This window comes from Mustela lutreola, chromosome 8 (genome assembly GCF_030435805.1).
Source record: "Mustela lutreola isolate mMusLut2 chromosome 8, mMusLut2.pri, whole genome shotgun sequence".
Lineage (NCBI taxonomy): Eukaryota > Metazoa > Chordata > Mammalia > Carnivora > Mustelidae > Mustela > Mustela lutreola.
Genome location: NC_081297.1, coordinates 44,179,467 through 44,197,873, shown reverse-complemented (window position 1 = coordinate 44,197,873; position 18,407 = coordinate 44,179,467). Strand labels below are relative to the sequence as shown.

At 44.2% G+C, this 18,407-nt stretch overlaps 1 protein-coding gene and 1 long non-coding RNA gene across 5 annotated transcripts in view; both read right to left on the bottom strand.

Annotated features, from left to right (window-relative positions):
• Nucleotides 1-18,407, bottom strand: part of NINJ2 (ninjurin 2) — a 78,394-nt gene that overhangs the window by 46,265 nt on the left and 13,722 nt on the right. The window lies entirely within an intron of this gene.
• LOC131838379 (uncharacterized) lies at nucleotides 390-16,446 on the bottom strand. The gene is made up of 3 exons (XR_009356581.1): nucleotides 9,329-16,446; nucleotides 8,218-8,319; nucleotides 390-7,837 (listed from the first exon to the last, which is right to left on the bottom strand). It is a non-coding gene; the product is annotated as an uncharacterized LOC131838379 (long non-coding RNA).

Below are 18,407 nucleotides of genomic sequence, written 5' to 3'. Positions count from 1 at the left end.
CGGTGGGGGGATTGGGTCAGGAGCTCGATTTCCTCTTGCTTCAGACATTCTGTCTCAGTCTACAGACAAAAAGAGGCTCTCAGCCTCCCAGAATAGCGAAAGGCAAACACACTTAGTTAAGAAGAGCCCTTGAGAAAGAGACACGAGCGGAGAAGAAAACTCACACACCTTCCTCTGATTCTTGCCTTTTTAACCCCCTGTCTGGACTCAGGTGATTTTAAAAGTCCGAGCTGCCGAAGCCTTGAATGGCCTCTTAGAGCTCAAGGAGAGCCCTGCTCAGGTGCAGAAAAACTGGTCTCACGTCTTCCAGGCCATGCCCCTTGGGCCCCAAAGACAAAAAGATTCTCAGAAAAAGTCAGGCTTCTTTCTGATGAGGGCAGCAAAACAAATCCCAGCACTTTCAAAGGTCATGAGCCTCAGGGGAATTAGGTAGGGGGTGGGAAGCCAGCAATGTCTTTGGAGAGGAGCTGTAGCCAGAATGAATGGTCCAGGAGGAAGGAAGTTCTCAGGACCATGGCCTTCCATGTAGGAAGTACTGACAAGCAGTCCTACCGTGTGCTGGGTGCTTGGGGGCAGGCGACACTGAATATGTTTGGCTTCTGCTTTCAGGGAGCTTGCTGGGGGCTAAGGCTCTTCCACGAGTCAAAACAGACAAAAGGCAGAAGCTGCAATTAGGCCAAAGAGAAAATTCCTCCAGAAAGAATGAGACAAATCAGCGTGGATTCATATAGTTCTGAAGAACTTCGTGGACCAGGGAAATCTTTGAGTCAGCCTGGAGGCCTTAGTTGGTGAGTGGATCTGTCAGGGAGCACTTCCGGGTGGAGCACAGCCTGGGCGGAGGTGGGAACAAGCCTAGGAACTCACCCTTTCTGACCTCCTCTGTGCAGGAGCTGTGAGCTAGAATTAGGATTTTATTTTATTTTATTTTTAAAGATCTCATTTATTTATTTAAGAGAGAAAGTGAGAGAGAGCAGGAGAGGGGAGTAGGTCAGAGGGAGAAGCAGACTCTCTGCAGAGCAGGGAGCCCTATCAGGGACTCAATCCCAGGACTCTGGCATCATGACCTGAGCCAAAGGCAGTTGCCTAACCAGTTGAGCCACCCAGGTGCCCTAGAATCAGAACTTTAAAGATCAAGTGCCTCTGTTCTCATGGATGAGCACTGTTTATGGAGTCCATCTGGGTCCCTAGAGGATGTGGCAAAGAGGTTCCCAGTTTTGGAAGAGAAGGGCTTCTGCATTACTGGGTAACTATGACTGGCTTTAGAATGATTCCTTGAGTAAAGGGGTCAAAATATCATTTACTCCTAAGGAGGACCCAAGAATCCTGGGACCAGTCAGCCTGGCGTAACAGAGTGCTGCATAGAGGTTACCCCTGTAGGCTCTGGCTTTTGGCTTGGCTTTGAATCCCATCCCTGAAGCCCTTAGAAAGTGTGTGGTGTTGCCATTTACCTCTCCAAGCCTCAGTCTCCTCATCTGTCAAATGAGGATGAGAATAATACAGGCGTGTGGTAAGGACCACATGAGGCAGGGCTTAACCTGTCTGGGTGGCTCAGTCACTCCAGTGGCAGCCATTATGTTTGTTGCCAAGGCCTGGTGCCCCTCAGTTGACTCTCTTGTCTGATGGTTTCTCAGGTCTGCTAATCGGAAAGGAATAAAGCGTCTTCCACAGGTAAGCAGGGGGAGAATCTGATTGCTTGATTTAATGGCAAACCGCACGAAAGGGTCCATTCTACAGTTTGCTCGGGTGCCTGATGGCAGCAACGCAGTCCTGTCAGAGGGCCAGGGTCCTTCCTTCCCTCAGGTGCCCTTTGGAGAGGTGGCCCTCTTAGTGAGGGGAGGGCGTGGAGGTATGGATGTTGGAGAGGAGAGTTCCAGGGCCAGTGGGAGACTGGAGGCTCTGAGAACATTCTGTGGCCTCACAGGCCTCCTGCAAAGACCTCCAGTGGCAGTAAGGAAGGTCTCGAATGAGCTCCACCCGCCTCACTGGGAGACTCATATTTTCAGACCACAGTGTCCTCATCTATAAAGCGAAGAGCTTAAATGAGACCAGGGACTCCCTCTTTGAGGGAAGAGGAGAAGGTCCTCAGGAGGTCCACAGTGAGGGGTTCCGGAATCCAGAGGCTTCCCGATCATTGCCTATAGACGCGATAAATAATTCATCTCGCATGTAAGTGCTGAGCTGTTTTTCAAACACACAGAGATGCTCCTGTCATTTTTAAAAATACGTATTTAAAGGAATATCACCCACACTGTTGCTTTTTATCAGCGTGCAGTTTTTCATTCAGGGATACTGAAAGTACAATTACAATTACCCGGAGGAATCCACAAATGTTTTAGAAGTTTTAAAGGGGTACAGGCTTGACAAGTTTGGCTTCCACTAGAACAGGTGAAGGACACATTCAACCTTGCCCAGACCGTGGCTCTTCATGCCAGCCCAACAAACGAGGCCTCCCCTTCTAGGCTCAATGCCCTTGAACAAACAGCATTCTCTAGAACAGGTAATCCCGTGGCAGCGAAGACAAAATGAAAGAGAGGAGGGACAGCTACGTAAGTCGTATCATTTAAGAAGAGAAGGACAGACCTCAGGATTCTATCAGCCTGAAGGGCTTTTTTTTTTTTTTTTTAAGTGACCTGTCACTTCCCTGTATTTGTCACTGTTTCCCAGCGCACACATGTTTGCATCACATGGGAAGTGGGAGGAGTTGGAATGTCCTCCAAATTCCCCTGACACCCAGTTCCCACCTTTATTCTCTAGAAAAATGTGCTGTTTTGTTTTGTTTAACTTCAGGAGGTCACAGACCCTTTAAGAATGTGATAAAGGTTACAGGCCCTGGTTCCAGAAACAAAGGCAGCCACACCTATACATACATATATAATTTTTTTTTCATAACATATATAATTTTACACACCACTTCAGTGGGTCCCCCACACCCTGAATTCACCACAGACATCTTTGGGATTTGGAGACTTCAGGTCAGGAAATTCTGCTCTTGTGTGGGTTGCTTTCAATAAGTTTAATTTTACCTTCTCTTAGCTTTCTATAGATCAGAGTTCTAAAAGTCTCACCAGACATTTAATGGGACCTCTGAGTGTCCCATCTCCCAGTTGCTATTACAGGCTCCTTAGACTCGGGAAGACTGGTTCAGAAAAAGGCTGCGAGCTCTAAGGCAGAGCGTGGCTCATGTAGACCTCATCTCGGCACTAGCTCCCCTGGGAAGCTGGAATAAGGTGAATGGAACCATAAAAGGGGCTTGGGAACAGAGACTACCTAAGAGTCAAGAATCCCTCCTGACAGGGCCATTTTTACAAGTGCCTATCTAGGAACTCTGGACCTGCAGACTTGTAGTCCTTGAAACGGAAAGCTGCTCTCATCTCTTCCACCCCTCCTGCCCCCTCTCCGTGGTGGTGCGACTGTCTTTCTGCCTTCCCATCCTTTGTGCAGATGCCTTGTCTAAGGCATCCTGCTGAGGTCGGCTGCCCAGCCTGCTCTGTCCTGTGAATCCCTGAACAAGCAAGCCAAAATCAAGGAAGATTTTTCCATTCACCTAAAATGTGATTCTGATTCTGAAAGTCCAATGGGTTTTACACAACTTGAGCCCAAGCTCAGTTGGCCCAAGGGGGTCCAACCTTAGCCTTAGTTTGCACCTAACACTTGCTCTGGGATGACAGGGAGGGCAATACATCTGGAGGGGCTGGGTAGGGGTAGGGGTTGGGGGCAGGGAAGCAACAGGTCCACCAGTGAGAGTCCCCGCTGCTAGGCTTGGCTAGAATGCCACAGTTTGCACCAGACAAAGGAGGCAGATTCCCCAAATACCAGGATGTTGGACAATATTTCAAAGAAAGAAATTCATTGCTATTACAGCCCTTCCTCTACCCGCCACCCTGAACTCTATGTCCTGTCCTTTTCCTCTACAATGTAGCATGCAAATGATCCATTGTTCTCTAGACTCTTACCCTACCAGGTTCAATTCTATCTTGGCTTTCTAGGACTCTAAACTATAGCTCTCTATCTTCACAGCTTCTGTAAGGGTATGGGTACTTCGAAAGAAGATTGGCAGAGGAAGGTGCTACACATTCAAATCCTTCCACTTAATTAGTTTATCCTTCGATTTAAACAATTAATTCATCCAGGGTGCCTGGGTGGCTCAGTGGGTTAGGCCTCTGCCTTCAGCTCAGGTTGTGATCTCAGGGTCCTGGGATTAAGCCCCACATCGGTTTCTCTGCTTGGCAGAGAGCCTGCTTCCTCCTCTCTCTCTGCTTGCTGTTCTGCCTACTTCTGATCTCTCTCTGTCAAATAAATAAAGTTTTTTAAAAAAATTAACTGACCCAATAAATATTTATGGACTTCTGATTAGGTTAGGACATGGAGGATATGGGAGACTGTATCTAATTAGGATATAGAGGATATGATATATAGAATAAAGATATTCTAGGTACATAAAGAAGTACTAGGATACTAGGGACTGGGATATGGGAAAATATAAGAATGAATGAGATTTGGATTCTGCTTTCAAAGTACTTGCTCTCTAGTAGAGGAAAAAAGACTCATAAATAATACATGGAAATTATATCTATATCGATATCTATAGATATAGATATCTATATCTATATCTATATCTGTATATATCCCAAACTTGGTAACTGTCATGTAACAAGTGACATTTAAACTGGACATTAAAGAACGGGTAAGAGTTGGAGACACGAACTGAGGAAAAGGCATTCTAGATGGAAGGTATGGAAAGAAACTTGGAAGCAATAGTGGTGGATCTATATGCTGAATAGCAAATAGTTCTATTTGGCAAAAATATAGGGAACAGAAGTAGAAAAAGCAAAGGCTGGAAAGTTAGGATATACTTGGCCAGTGGAAGACCTTGCATGTCAGGCTTTGGGTGGCTCAGTCAGTTAAGCATCCAACTCTCATCGTCTCAGGGTTGTGAGATCGAGTCCTGCATCAAGCCCCGTCTTGGGTTTGCCCTGAGAGTGGAGTCTGCTTAAGATTTTCTCTCACTCTGTCCCTCTGTTCCCCTCTCCCACTTAAAAAAAAAAGAAAGAATGAGAGGGAGAAAGAAGGAAGGAAGGAAAAGAAAAAGAACGAACAGAAAGAAAGAGAGGAAAAGAAAGAAACATTAATTTGGTAGTACTGTGAAGGCTAGGTAGGGGAAAAAAATGAAGGGAAAAAAAGGATTGGGCCATGGCAGTGGGAAGTATCATTTAGAGGAGAAGACTTCTGGTTAACTGAGCCAAAGTGACCTTATCTCTGTTTTCACTTAGCACTCACTGTCTGGACCTTTCAAGAGGAGCGGTACAGCGTAGCTGTTAGAAGCCAACTTTGGGGTCCAACAAACCTTGGCTTGAATGATAGCTCTGTTACAAATCAGCCTCTCAGAGCTTTATCCATCATACATAAAATGGGAATAATTACATCTAGATTTGTTATAAAGATTAAGTGTGATAACATCTGCTAAAACATTATTAGCATAGAAGCAAAGGGTGAGCAATTAATAAACGGTTGATATGATAATCATCATATGACTTGTGTTGTAGATACGTGTGTTTATAGAGCTAAAATCATCTCCTTCATGAGATTATTAGCTGCTGGAGGGCGGGAAACCAGTTTTGTGGTGTGCGCCCTTAAGTCTTAAATAGCTTCTTTTTTTTTTTTCTTTTTTAAGATTTTATTTATTTATCTGACACAGACAGAGAGAGCGCACAAGCAGAGGGAGTGGGAGAAGCAGACTCCCCACTGAGTGGGGAGCCCATTGTAGGATTCGATCCCAGGACCCTGGGATTATGACCTGAGCTGAAGGCAGATGCTTAACCAACTGAGCCACCAGGGCACCCTCTGCATAGCTTCTTTTTTTCTTTTTTTAAGATTTTACTTATTCATTTAACAGAGAGGGAGAGCACAAGCAGGGAGAGCAGGCTCTCTGCTGAGCCAGGAGCAGGATATGGGCCTTGATCCCAGGACCCTTGGGATCCTGACCTGAGCCGAAGGCAGCCACTTAACGAACTGATCCACCCAGGTGTCCCTTTTTTGTTTTTTTGTTTTTTCCCCTGCATAGCTTATTATACTATCTAGGCCATCAGTAACTCTGAAAGAAAGAGATAACATGATAGATGAGTAACTAGAACGGGAGTAAGATTTTCATTAAATGTCAAGGAATCTGTCCCCTTGAATGTGGACGGATATTTTTGTGCCTCAAGTGCCCCTGCTCTCAGACATACAATCACTCTAACTCGGCAGACATGCTAAGCAATCCTAAGGTTGGCTTGTAGATGTGAAGATGATACAAGTCTGTCCTCAAGACAGGACATTCTTAGTTCTAGGCAATGTTGGGGACTTCCGGGTCTTGGTAATCATTAACCATGAACCTTCTGGGCCTGTTCCTAATGGACCTACATGCAGGCTGTAAAGTGGTCCTCAGATAAAGCCCACCTAGTACCTAGAGGCCTGGCTCGGTGGTAATGTTGGTCTAGGCCTGGAGGCAGCGAGTGAGCTGCGAGTTGGTCCCCAGCAGTATGTGGACCCTGGACTCCTCATCTATTTTTCTGGCTCTGCTGCCCGGAACTATGAAACCCAGGGCAATCTCTCCTCTCTGCCGCCGCCGGGCCTGCTCACCGAGGCATCCCTGAATCCTGGCGGACAACTCACCAGCGGCGTGTGCGGCTGACCTCCAAAACCAGCAGTGTGTTTAGTGCTGCAGGGGCTGAGGGAGGATGAGACAAGGTGCCTGGCCTCAAAGAGTTTCATGCTCATTGAGCAGAAAAGGTGAAACACATGGGGAAAATTACGGCAGCGTGTGAGGAGTGGAAACAGTAGAGTCGGCCTGCCTGGCTCAAATAATAGCATTTCCCCTACAGAAGAACTATTAAGGATTAGATAGTTCATGAAAGCCTCTTGGCACAGTATTGACACATAGCAAGTATTCCCCCAATGGTTTATTATTATTGTTGTTATTAAGTTAAATAATAAAAACAGACCTGCAAAGCAACATGGGGATTTTCCAGGCCATTCTCTTAGAGTCTAACCTTCTTGATAAAAGACGATCCTGCCCTTTACTTTCATACCTTCCCCAACATCCACGCCCAGAGCCTTGCAACCCAACAGGTGCTCAGATATTTGGGGCAAATGTAATTAACCACATTTCAACTTTCCACTACAAGGGAACTTAGGGCAGTGAGAGCTGGGTGGTCAGGGAAGGCTTCAGGGAGGAGATGAGATTGAAGTGGACCTTAACAGATTGGGTAGCCTTTGGATGGACAAAGCAGAATAATGAGGACTCTGATTATAAAGCCTAGAATGGGCCGGGGGTTCAGGAGAGGCAGGGGAAGACTGGAAGGGCATGGCCATGGCCCGTCACACGCGCACACTAGGGAGGACACACCAGTGTGCCCAGAACCAGGGCTCTGAGTGTGGGGCTAGGCCCAGAAGGGGGAGCCTGAATCCCCTAGGGGCAGATTTGGGGCCTAGAGGCGGAGCTCCTCAGCTGCTCATGGAACCCTGCCAAATCCCAGTCCTGTCTGTTCTTCCCGCTCTTCTTTCACATTCTGTGCCAGAAGGAGGCCTCGAGGTATGAAGATAACCTCCACAGCTTTCTTTGCTCCCCAGGCGCTGCTGACGATCCCGGTCCCAGAGCTTCTGACAGGCCTCCATGTCCTGACATTTCCCACAGGGGAAAGCTGGGTGCAGATTCTTTCCCTTTGTGAGTCGTATTCTCTGAGAAACTCTCTGAGGAGTCTCTTCCCCTCCCAGAGGGTAGGAGCCAGATCTTTCCTTTCCTCTGCCGGTCCTCAGAACAACACTTGCAGTGAGTGTTTGCACACAATGGATGTTCTTCCTGTCAGGAGTGCAGAATGACCGACATGACAGTTACAAGCACTTCGTCATGCTACAGCCAAGGAGAGGAAAAAGCCCATAATCTCAGGAATGCTTCCACGATATATGCTGGTCCCTGGCCTACCCACCTTGCACTTAAAGCTCACGGTAATCTTAGGAGGCAGATCCGGTTATCAAGGAACTTGCCCGAGTTCGCATAACTAGTAAGCCGGTCCTGCAACCAGTAGGGTGGGATTCAAACCTGGTCACCATGCTGTTACGTGGATGGACGTAGCATGGGTCTGATAAAGGGGAAAATGGGAACCCAGGAATCCTGAATCAGTCCACCAATGTCTAGGTGATAAAAACAAGAACTTGACTCTGTCGTCCCAAAAGCCTCACCTCAGTTCCTATCCTCCGGTAACTCCAACATCAAGTGAAGTTTTACCAAACTGCTCCCCATTCCTTCCTCAGGAGACTGAGAATGCACTGGGGACCACCTGCCTGTAAGGCAACATTTTTTTTTTCCATTTTACAGAAAATGGTAAACACCTTAAAATCGAGTTTCTGAAAGAAGGTCACTAAAAAAGAAAGAAACAAAGAACGGAAGGAAGGAAGAGAGAGAAAGGGACATAATTATAGCTAGAGCGGGCCACTGCTTTCTACAAGCAGGACAACTGCTTCTAAGTATAGCCTGCAAGGTGACTCTTGATCTCAGGGTTATGAGTTCAAGCCCCATGTTGGGAGTAGAGCTCAATTCAAAATTAGTTAGTGATATAAACAATGAATTCTGGAACACTGAAAAGAAATTTTAAAAACAATAATTTTAAAAATTTTAAAAATAAAATAAAAACAAATTAGTGAATTAATTAACCAGTTAATTAATTAATTAATTGTAGCCTGCAAAATGCAATAGCCTTTCCAACCCACTGCTTTTTCCTTCTCAAAGGCTGGTGTGTGCACCTCTGGCCACAGACTCCCCACAAAGAGGTCCCAGCTCCACCAAGTCCCCACCCCACCCCACCCCCCCGCCCTGGGGAAGATAGGGAGAAGGAAGGGGGGGGTCGGCTTTCTGCTTAGTGTTCTGGAGGGAAAACAGCTGCTTCTTAAATGTGTGCAGGGATCAAGGGTATATTTGAAAATATCGTAAAGTGCCTTCAACTGTTGAACAAGGACAGGATTGAGCCCTGGGGCTGTGGAGGGGAAGAAGGAAGGGCCAAGTACAGAGGGCTTGTGGAGGAGGACTCAGCAGCAGCCCATCCCAGGCTTGGGACTAGTGTCTTGCCAGCTCATTTTCTATTTCTAACCCAATGTCAGGCACTTGAGTCTCGTACTCCACTTAGCAATTTGGAGAAAGCGCTGGGGATGTATATAACAGAACAGGATGCTCTCTGGACGAAAGTTTTGAAAGAAAACCAAAACGGAAGAATAGCTTCCACGCCCCCGCTGGACAGTCTCTAATGACCCTTGGGGAATGTTCTGGACATGCATGGGCATCTGCAAATTTACTCACCTGAGAGTTGCTTCTACTTCCTGCTCCCTGGGATTGGATATGGGAGGGGCCAGGATTCTCCTTGAGCCATCTGTGTGTTTTGTTTTTTAATCACAGTGATCCACAATCCCTTCTCCTGCTCCTCACCCCATTTTCAGTTAGGGGAAAAAAAAGGTGAAAAACAAGACACCAAAGCACAAAGGTTTTGAGAAATCCATACTGAAAGTCCTGGAAGGCTGGAATTAGGTATAAAGGAGTATAAATCCAGATTTCTGCAATATCTCCTGGGGGGCGGGGAGCTGAGCTTACTATATGCCCTTTGTTTATGTATTTATGTCTTTGTATATGTATGTATTTAAACATTTTATTTATTATTTATTTGAGAAAGAGAGCGCGTGCGCAAGCACCCACAAGCCAGGGTAGGGGCAGAGGGAGACGGACTCCCCGCTGAGCAGGGAGCCCAACCAGCACCCTGGGATCATGACCTGAGCCAAAGGCAGACTCTTAACTGACTGAGCCACCCAGGCGCCCACTATATGCCTTTTAAAATGAGGGCAGATTTTTCACCACTTCAAAATTATATCAGAAAAGCGTACAGATGAGAAAGTAACTAGACCATGAGGAAGCCCAAAATATTTGGTAAGGATGCTCAAGTATGGGGAAGTTCAGCTGAAATAGCAATTTGTGGGCAGAATATTAGCTGGGAATTACCTGCAGAATTACCATAGTTTGAAGGGACGCTGGGGGTGAGGGGTAGGATGAAGTTTGTACTCTGATTCGGGCGATGGAAAGGAATCAGTAAAGCTAGTTCCGTGTGCTTAGGGCTTAAAGTCCTAACCAGCCGCCGGGTGTCCAAGGCATGACCAGTTAAGTCGAATCAGAGATTCCATTGACCAAAAGCAGACAGGAAAACAAATCTCTCTCTCTCTCTCTCTCTTTTTTGTTTGTCCTGGTTGAAAACCACACACAGTAGCCATCTGAAGAAATTCCAATGTTGGGAGTGTTCAGGCAGGGGAGGAAGGATAAAAATGCAGCCAGCCTCTGACCACAGGGGAAATCAGTCTAATGGTTCCTCATATGCCATTGTCTAGCACTGAGCTCTGGAATGTTCATGGGGTGTCCTTGCATATCCCATGATTCTAGCCCATGAAACACTTCCTGCTTACCCTCTCTTTTCCTGTGACCCCCCCAAAATGTCAACTGGCAAGGCTCCACATTCCTCTCTGGGACAGAGCAGCTTGGACCACTTGTGTGCATAACAGGTAATCTTTGGCTGCTGAGGGAGAGCACTGAGTGGAGAGAAAGTGCTAGGTCCTGCTGAGCATTTAGGGGAATGCAGGTGGGATGAAAGGGCTAAAAGTCAACCGCAGTGGTTCCCAGTTTTTGTGTATCTTTTCAACACAAATTCTGGCTGATACACTAAGAGCTTTAGAAAAACCTGATCTTTTGTAAAAATGAGGAAACTGAAATTACAGCCCTGCCCATAGCTTGGTAGCTTTGGAAACATGGCACCCTAGTGAGGCAATCTGGGGAGAGCGCCAAACCAAACCAGAACCCAGAGTGGAAATTTTAGGCCATTAACACGAAAGATTAGTGGGTCTGCTTGAACTTGGGCAAGATCTTACAGGATTTTAGATCCAGTGCATTTTCTAACACTGGATTTCAATTAACAAGGGTTCTGAAACACACCTCAATCTGACATTGGACTTGGAGCAAAGATCTACTTTTCTTTCCAGGGAAGTCTTATGATAACTGAATCAATTCCTCTTCTCTAAAAACCTACCCCACATTCCCTCCTGAACAAATCTACCTAAAACTGTACCACCATCCTTTATTTTAAAAATTAATCATGTCATTTAAGAACTATTAAGGGTATCCTATTGTCTTACTAAATCAAGTGCACACTCTTCTGTCTGGTTATTTAAAAACCCTACATAATTTAGCCCCACCCCACTTATCCACCACTGCTCTCCCACACACACCCTCTGATCTAGTTGGGCTGGCCTTCTCACTGTCCCCAGATAGTTCATTCATATCTGCCTTCGTCTTAATACCCCATATTGTTTCCCTTCAACCCTTGAAACAGAATTTACTCTTCCTCTTTAAATATCCCGGAAAGATCCTACATTTGGAGATTTGGGCGACTATTTCCTTTTTCATCTTTCCCATCTCTAGATGATTATCCATTTATATATATACTTTGCCTCCCTAATTGCACTGGAAGCCACAATGGATGTAAATTTTGTGTTACAGTGTCCCACATAAATTGTGCTCAATGAAGAACCTCTGACTAATAGCGATTCTTCTTTCATGAGTTAAAGGCTGAATGCACACACAGAATCAGTCTCATTCCCATCACGTGGGATTTCAAAACAGCATCACTTGCAAGCGTATTTGGGTCCTCTAAGTTTGGTAACACGGGAAAAAATGTAAAGAATGGTTGTGCCCAAGATAGCAAGGGATGGGTTCAAAATAGAACAAAATGCTTGCTCAACACTGACAATTTGAATGCTAGTCTGAAAATCGGGCACCTCCAGAATGTTGCATTCTTCCTAGCATTCAAATCCAGGGCACCATAACATTCGTTACTTAATCCTTTGGTGCTTAAGACTTTTCCTCCTTATTCCCCCCTTGATGGAGTGGGTACAAGGATAAGAGTTTAGAAGAAACCATATTACTTCTTAAAATGGAATAGAGCAGACATATAGACCAATGGAACAGGGTCAGAAATAATAAGCCAGAAATCATTGATTTTTGTCAAGGGTACAAAACTATTCAATGGGGAAAGGACAGTCTTTTCAACAAATGGTGCTAGAAAAACAGGATATTTCCACATGCCAAAGAATGAAATGGAACCCTTATCTACATCATATACAAAAATTAAGGCAGAATGAATCAAAGACCTAAACTTAAGAGATAAAACTACCTAATTCTTAAAAGAAAACCTAAGGGAAACTCTTAATGACATTGAATTTGGCAATGACTTCTAGGATATGACACCGAAAGCATAGACAACAAAAGAAAAGTATGCAATTTGGACGTCATCAGAATTAAAACTTATGTACAAAGGATACTATCAAAGGAGTGAAAAAGAACCCACAGAATGGGAGAAAATATAGGCAAATCATATATCTAATAAGGGATTAAAATACAAAACATGAAAGAACTTCTAGAACTTAAAGAACAACAACAACAACAACAAACAATTCAAATGCAGACAAACAGCTTGAATAGTCATTTCTCCAAAGAAGATACACAAATGGCCAAGAAGACATAAAAAGATACTCAACATTATTAGTCATTTGGGAAATACAATTAAAATCATATTGGGGACACGTGGGTGGCTCAGTAAGTTGGTTAAACATCTGCCTTTGGCTTGGATCCTGACTTGGGGGTCCTGGGATTGAGCCCCATGTGAGGTTCCCTGATCGTCAGGGAGCCCACTTCTCCCTCTCCCTCTCCTCCCTCCTCATGCTCGCTCTTTCTGTCTCTCTCAAATAAATAAATGAATAAATCTCTAAAAACAAACAAAATCACATTGAGATACCACTTCTCACCTATTAGGATGGCTATTATTAAAACAAAACAAAACAAAACATACTGGTGAAGTTGTGGAGAGATTGGAGACCACATGAGAACTGAAGGCTGGTAAGGATGTAAAATGGTGCAGCCACTATGGAAAACAGTATGGCGGTTCTTCAAAAAGTTAAACATAGGCTTCCTATATGATCCAGCAATTCCAGTCCCAGGTATATACCCCAAATAATTGAAAGCAGGGACTCAAACAGATAATTGTACACTGGTATTCATAGTATTCAGTATTCACAACAACCTAAGGTTAGAGGCAAACCCATTCATCTGTCAACAGATGAGTGGATAAACAAAACGTGGTGTATACATACAAAGCAATCTTATTCAGCCTTAAAAAGGAAGGACCTTCTGACAAAGGCTACAATATGGATGAACCTTGAAGACATCACACTAAGTGAAATAAGCCAGTCACAAAAGGACAAGAATTGTATGTTCTTTATATGAGATACCTAGAATAGGCAAATTCATAGAGATCCAAAGTAGAATGATGGTTGCCAGGAGCTGGGTGGGGGTAGAGGACATAGGAAGTTATTGTTTAATGGGTATGGAATTTCTGTTTGGGTGGATGGAAACATTCTGGAAATAGGCAGTAGTGATGGTTGTGCAATATTTTGAATGTATTCAATGCCACGGAATTGTACACTTAAATGTGGTTAAAATGGTTACTGTTGTGGAACAGATATTTTACCTCAGTAATTTTTAAAAAGAAAGAAATAGCACCTGAATCCAACCAGGAGGAAATAATCAGACAAACCCAAATTGTGAGTCATTCCGGGGCTGCTTGCTGGCTCAGTTGGTAAGACATACAGCTCCTGATCTTGGAGTTCAAGTCCCGCGTTTGGTGTAGAGATTACTTAAAAATACTTTTTAAAAAAAATCTTTACACGTGAAAAGATGCTCAACATCACCCATTGTCAGAAAAATACAAATCAAGACCATGGTGAGATACCATCTCACACCTGTCAGAATGGCTAAAATTAACACCACAAGAAACAACAGGTGTTGGCAAGAATGCAAAGAAAGGTGAACCCCCTCACATTGTTGGTGGGAATGCAAACTGAATACTCTGGAAAACAGTGTGGAGTTTCCTCAAAAAGTTAAAAATAGAGCTACCCTATGACCCAGTAATTGCATTACTAGGTATTTAATCAAAGATACAAAAGATACAAAAAGATACAAAGATACAAAAATACAGACTCAAAGGGGTACATACACCCTGATGTTTATAGCAATTTTATGAACAACAGCCAAATGACGGAAAAAGCCCAAATGTCCATCAACTGATGAATGGATAAAGAAGATGTGGTATATCTATACAATGGAATATTACTCTGCCATCAAAATGAATGATATCTTGCCATTTGCAACGCCTTGATGGAGCTAGAGGGTATTCGGCTAAGTGAAATAGGTCAGTCAGAGAAAGACAAATACCCAGGATTTCACTTATATGTGGAATTTAAGAAACAAAACAGATGAACATATGGGAAAGTGGGGGAAGAAAAAAGAGAGGGAAACAAAGCATTAGAGACTCTTAATGACAGAGAACAAACTGAGGGTTGATGGAGCGAGGTGGATGGGGGACAGGCTAGATGAGTGATGGGTGCTAAGGAGGCATTTATCGTGAGGAGCACTGTATGTTACATGTAAGTGATGAATCACTGAATTCTGCTCCCGAAACCAATATTGCATGGTATGTTAACTAATTAGAGTTTAAATTAAAAATTTGAAAAGAAAAAAAATGTAGGTCATTCTACAAAACGACTCAGCTGCACTCTTTAAAAATGTCAAGATGAGAGGACAAAAAAAGGGAGTAGAGTGCTGTTGCCAATTAAAGACGCCCAATGCAATGACTAATCCTTGATTGTATAAGAGCTCTAGAGGGTATTGTTGTGTGGCAATTGGGAAAAGTGAATATAAATGGTACACGAATGTGGAATTTCTCCTGAGGGATAATTACATTCTAATTACATTAGGTGGGAGAATACACTTCTTGGAAGATATATGCTGACGGCTTTAGGGATGATGTCTACAACTTCCTTTCTAGTGGGGAGGAGGGTGCCTCTGTAGAAAGAGATCAAGTAAATATACAGCAAAATTGATGAATGTAGAGGAAGTTTCCAAATATTCCTTGTTCTAGTTTTTCTACTTTTCTTTATTGGAAAATAAAATATTATACGAAAAACATAGTCTAGTCCTGTTGCTTCCAAAATGATCAGGGAAACATTGACTTTCTGTGAATCCATGAGCAAAATGTTGATCTGTTTCTCATCAGGTCATCTTGCATTACTGAACTGACCCCCCAGGTTTGCCAGAAGAAGCTGGCAGGAGTATTTGGGAGGTGAGACTAGATGCCCCTGACAACAGTGACTCTTTTTTCCTTTTTTTTAAAGATTTTATTTATTTATTTGACAGAGAGAGAGCACAAGCAAGGGGAGTAGCAGGGAGAGGGAGAAGCAGACTCCTCACTGAGTGGGAGCCCATTGTGGGGCTCGATCTCAGGACCCTGAGATCATGACCTGAGCTGAAGGCAGACGCTTAACCAACTGAGCCACCTAGGTGCCCCAACAACAGTAATACTGGGCCCTCTGTTCACTTCCAGGGTTGCTTCTCTGCCCTCCCATTTTCCCTGCCAAATTCTATAGCACTTAGCATCTGTGCTATCGCCCTTCACTGTTTCAGAAACTACTGTGTGGCATTCAGGGTTTTAAGCCCCCTAAACCAGGCCATGCCTCACTTTTCTTTTCTTTTTTTTTTTTTTTTTCTAGTAGGTTCCACACCTGGTGGGGAGGTCAATGCACAGCTTGAACTCATGACCCTGAGATCAAGACCTGAGCTGAGATCAAGAGTTGGATCCTTTTTTTTTTTTTTTTTTAATTTTATTTATTTATTTGACAGACAGAGATCACAAGTAGGCAGAGAGGCAGGCAAAGAGAGAGAAAGGAGGAAGCAGGCTCCCTGCTGAGCAGAGATCCCGATGTGGGGCTCAATCCCAGGATCCTGGGATCATGACCTGAGCCGAAGGCAGAGGCCCTAACCCACTGAGCCAGCCAGGCACCTCAAGAGTTGTATTCTTAATGGACTGAGCCACCCAGGCACCCCATCTCACTTTTCTTTGAACTCTCGCCTTGCCAGCGTTTTCCCGATCCCATGCTTTGTCCAGAGCTAAATACATAGTAAATGCCTGATATTTTTCTATTAATTGACTATTGATTCTCCCATCAATATAGACAGAAAGGCAAGCATGGAAGTATAGGTTGTCAAGGATAGAGGGAAAAGGTTTATCCCAACCAAGGTCTTAGTATGATGCCGGCTAGGGCCTTGCAGAAAGAATATCAACTGTGGGCTTTTTGTTTGTTTGTTTATTTATTTATTTATTTTTTCTTTCTTTCTTTTTTTTTTTAAAATTTTTTATTTTTTATAAACATATATTTTTATCCCCAGGGGTACAGGTCTGTGAATCACCAGGTTTACACACTTCACAGCACTCACCAAAGCACATACCCTCCCCAATGTCCACAATCCCACCCCCTTCTCCCAAACCCCCTCCCCCCAGGAACCCTCAGTTTGTTTTGTGAGATTAAGAGTCACTTATGGTTTGTCTCCCTCCCAATCCCATCTTGTTTCATTGATTCTTCTCCTACCCATCAACTGTGGGCTTTGACACAATCTAATTCTCTGTGGCAACCAGGTGTTACTGGTTTAGGTAGTGATTAGTGCTTAGGGGTGGGGTAAAAGAAATACAGCCTTGGCTAAAGCTGATGAATACCTAAGTACAGAATGTCCCTAACTAGGTCCCATAGGGCAACTGCTCTCACAGCCCTGTGAATTCTTCCCAAGGAAGCAGAGCCAAACAAAAGGACTGAGGATCTCAAGAGAGGGAGTTCTCGGGGCACCTGCGTAGCTCAGTCAGTTAAGTGTCTGACTCCTCAGCTCAGGTCTTGATCTCAGGGTCATGAGTTCAAGCCCCACACTGGGTTCCACACCAGGCATGGAGCCTACTTAAAAAAAAAAAAAAAAAAAAAAAAGTTCTCATTTGGGTTTCTTGAGCAGAGTCGCTGTGCCTTAAAGAGCTTATCTACACCACTTGGGAATCAAGGAGAACAACGTGACCCTCTCTCTACCTGAGAATGGAAGTGAGAACAAATCTTTGCGCTGCCCACAGGCCCAAGGAGTTGCAAGAGAATGCGTAGGCCTGGCGCATTCCAGCTCCAGCTGAGACACCCGTGCGCTGCTGTGTTGCGGCTTGTTAAGGGAGTGTAGACTTGTCTTTCTTGTCTTGAGTCATTTTTCAAGGAGGCTGGAAGAACTGAGAACTAATGGGTGAATTTCCTCTCTGTCCCAGCCAAAGCTGCCAGGAGGCAGGCTCTAGGCTCTGTTGTTATATACAATGTATTGTTATTTCCTATTAAGTGGCAAGCTCTGACACTTGGGTTTGAATTCCATTTAATATTTTATTACAGACCCTCTTGTACTAGTCTGGGATTATTTCATCTAAGTCCCCAGTTTCCCCACCAGCTTCTTGGAGAAACTATGCTCTATGCTACTTTACCACCTATGGTTCCTCCCACATCTTGTACCGTACACAGTAAACATGAGATACACAAGAAATATACAGGACTGTGTAAATAAACTATTCTATGTCCGTCCTGAGACGAATCTCCATATTCCGACATGGAGAGATTTCTAATTCACATGAATGTGTCAAAAAAAGAAGCTATTAGGTACAGTATGAAACCCTTTATGCAGAAGGGACTAGTAAGGAAACAAGGGCTTGGTCCACTTATCTGTTTATTTCCTTCCTTGTATATTCCTCTGGTCACAAACATTGTTATAATTAGTGGAGCAGAATTCGGTAATCTCCTTTTCAAAAAGAACTCGTGTTAATGTTGAGTAATAAGGCAGTTAACATGGGACTGCTGCAGGTGCCTGGGTGGCTCAGTTGGTTAAGTGTCTGCCTTCAGTTCAGGTCATGATTCCAGAGTTCTATGATCAAGCCCCACGTTGGGCTCTCTGCTCAGCAGGGAGTCCACTTCTCCCTCTTCCTCTCTCTCAAATAAACAAATAAAATCTTTAAAAAACCCAAACAGGGATGCCTGGGTGGCTCAGTTGGTTAAGCAGCTGCCTTCAGCCCGGGTCATGATCCCAGCGTCCTGGGATCGAGTCCCACATCGGGCTCCTTGCTTGGCAGGGAGCCTGCTTCTCCCTCTGCCTCTACCTGCCACTCTGTCTGCCTGTGCTCACTCTCGCTCCTCTCTCTCTCTGATAAATAAATAAATAATCTTAAAAAAATAAAAAATAAATAAAAAATAAAAAGCTTTTAAAACCCAAACAAAACATGGGACTTGCTGCAATAATGTCACATTTATGTAGCATTGGCATGGAGCAGACATTGTTCTTTGTGTTCTATGTGAATTAATAGTCCTGTAAGAACCTGAGGGACAGAGAGTTTAAGGAATTTGCCTTAGGTTAGACAGCACCCCAAAGAAGTAGAAGACCCAGGATTCAAACC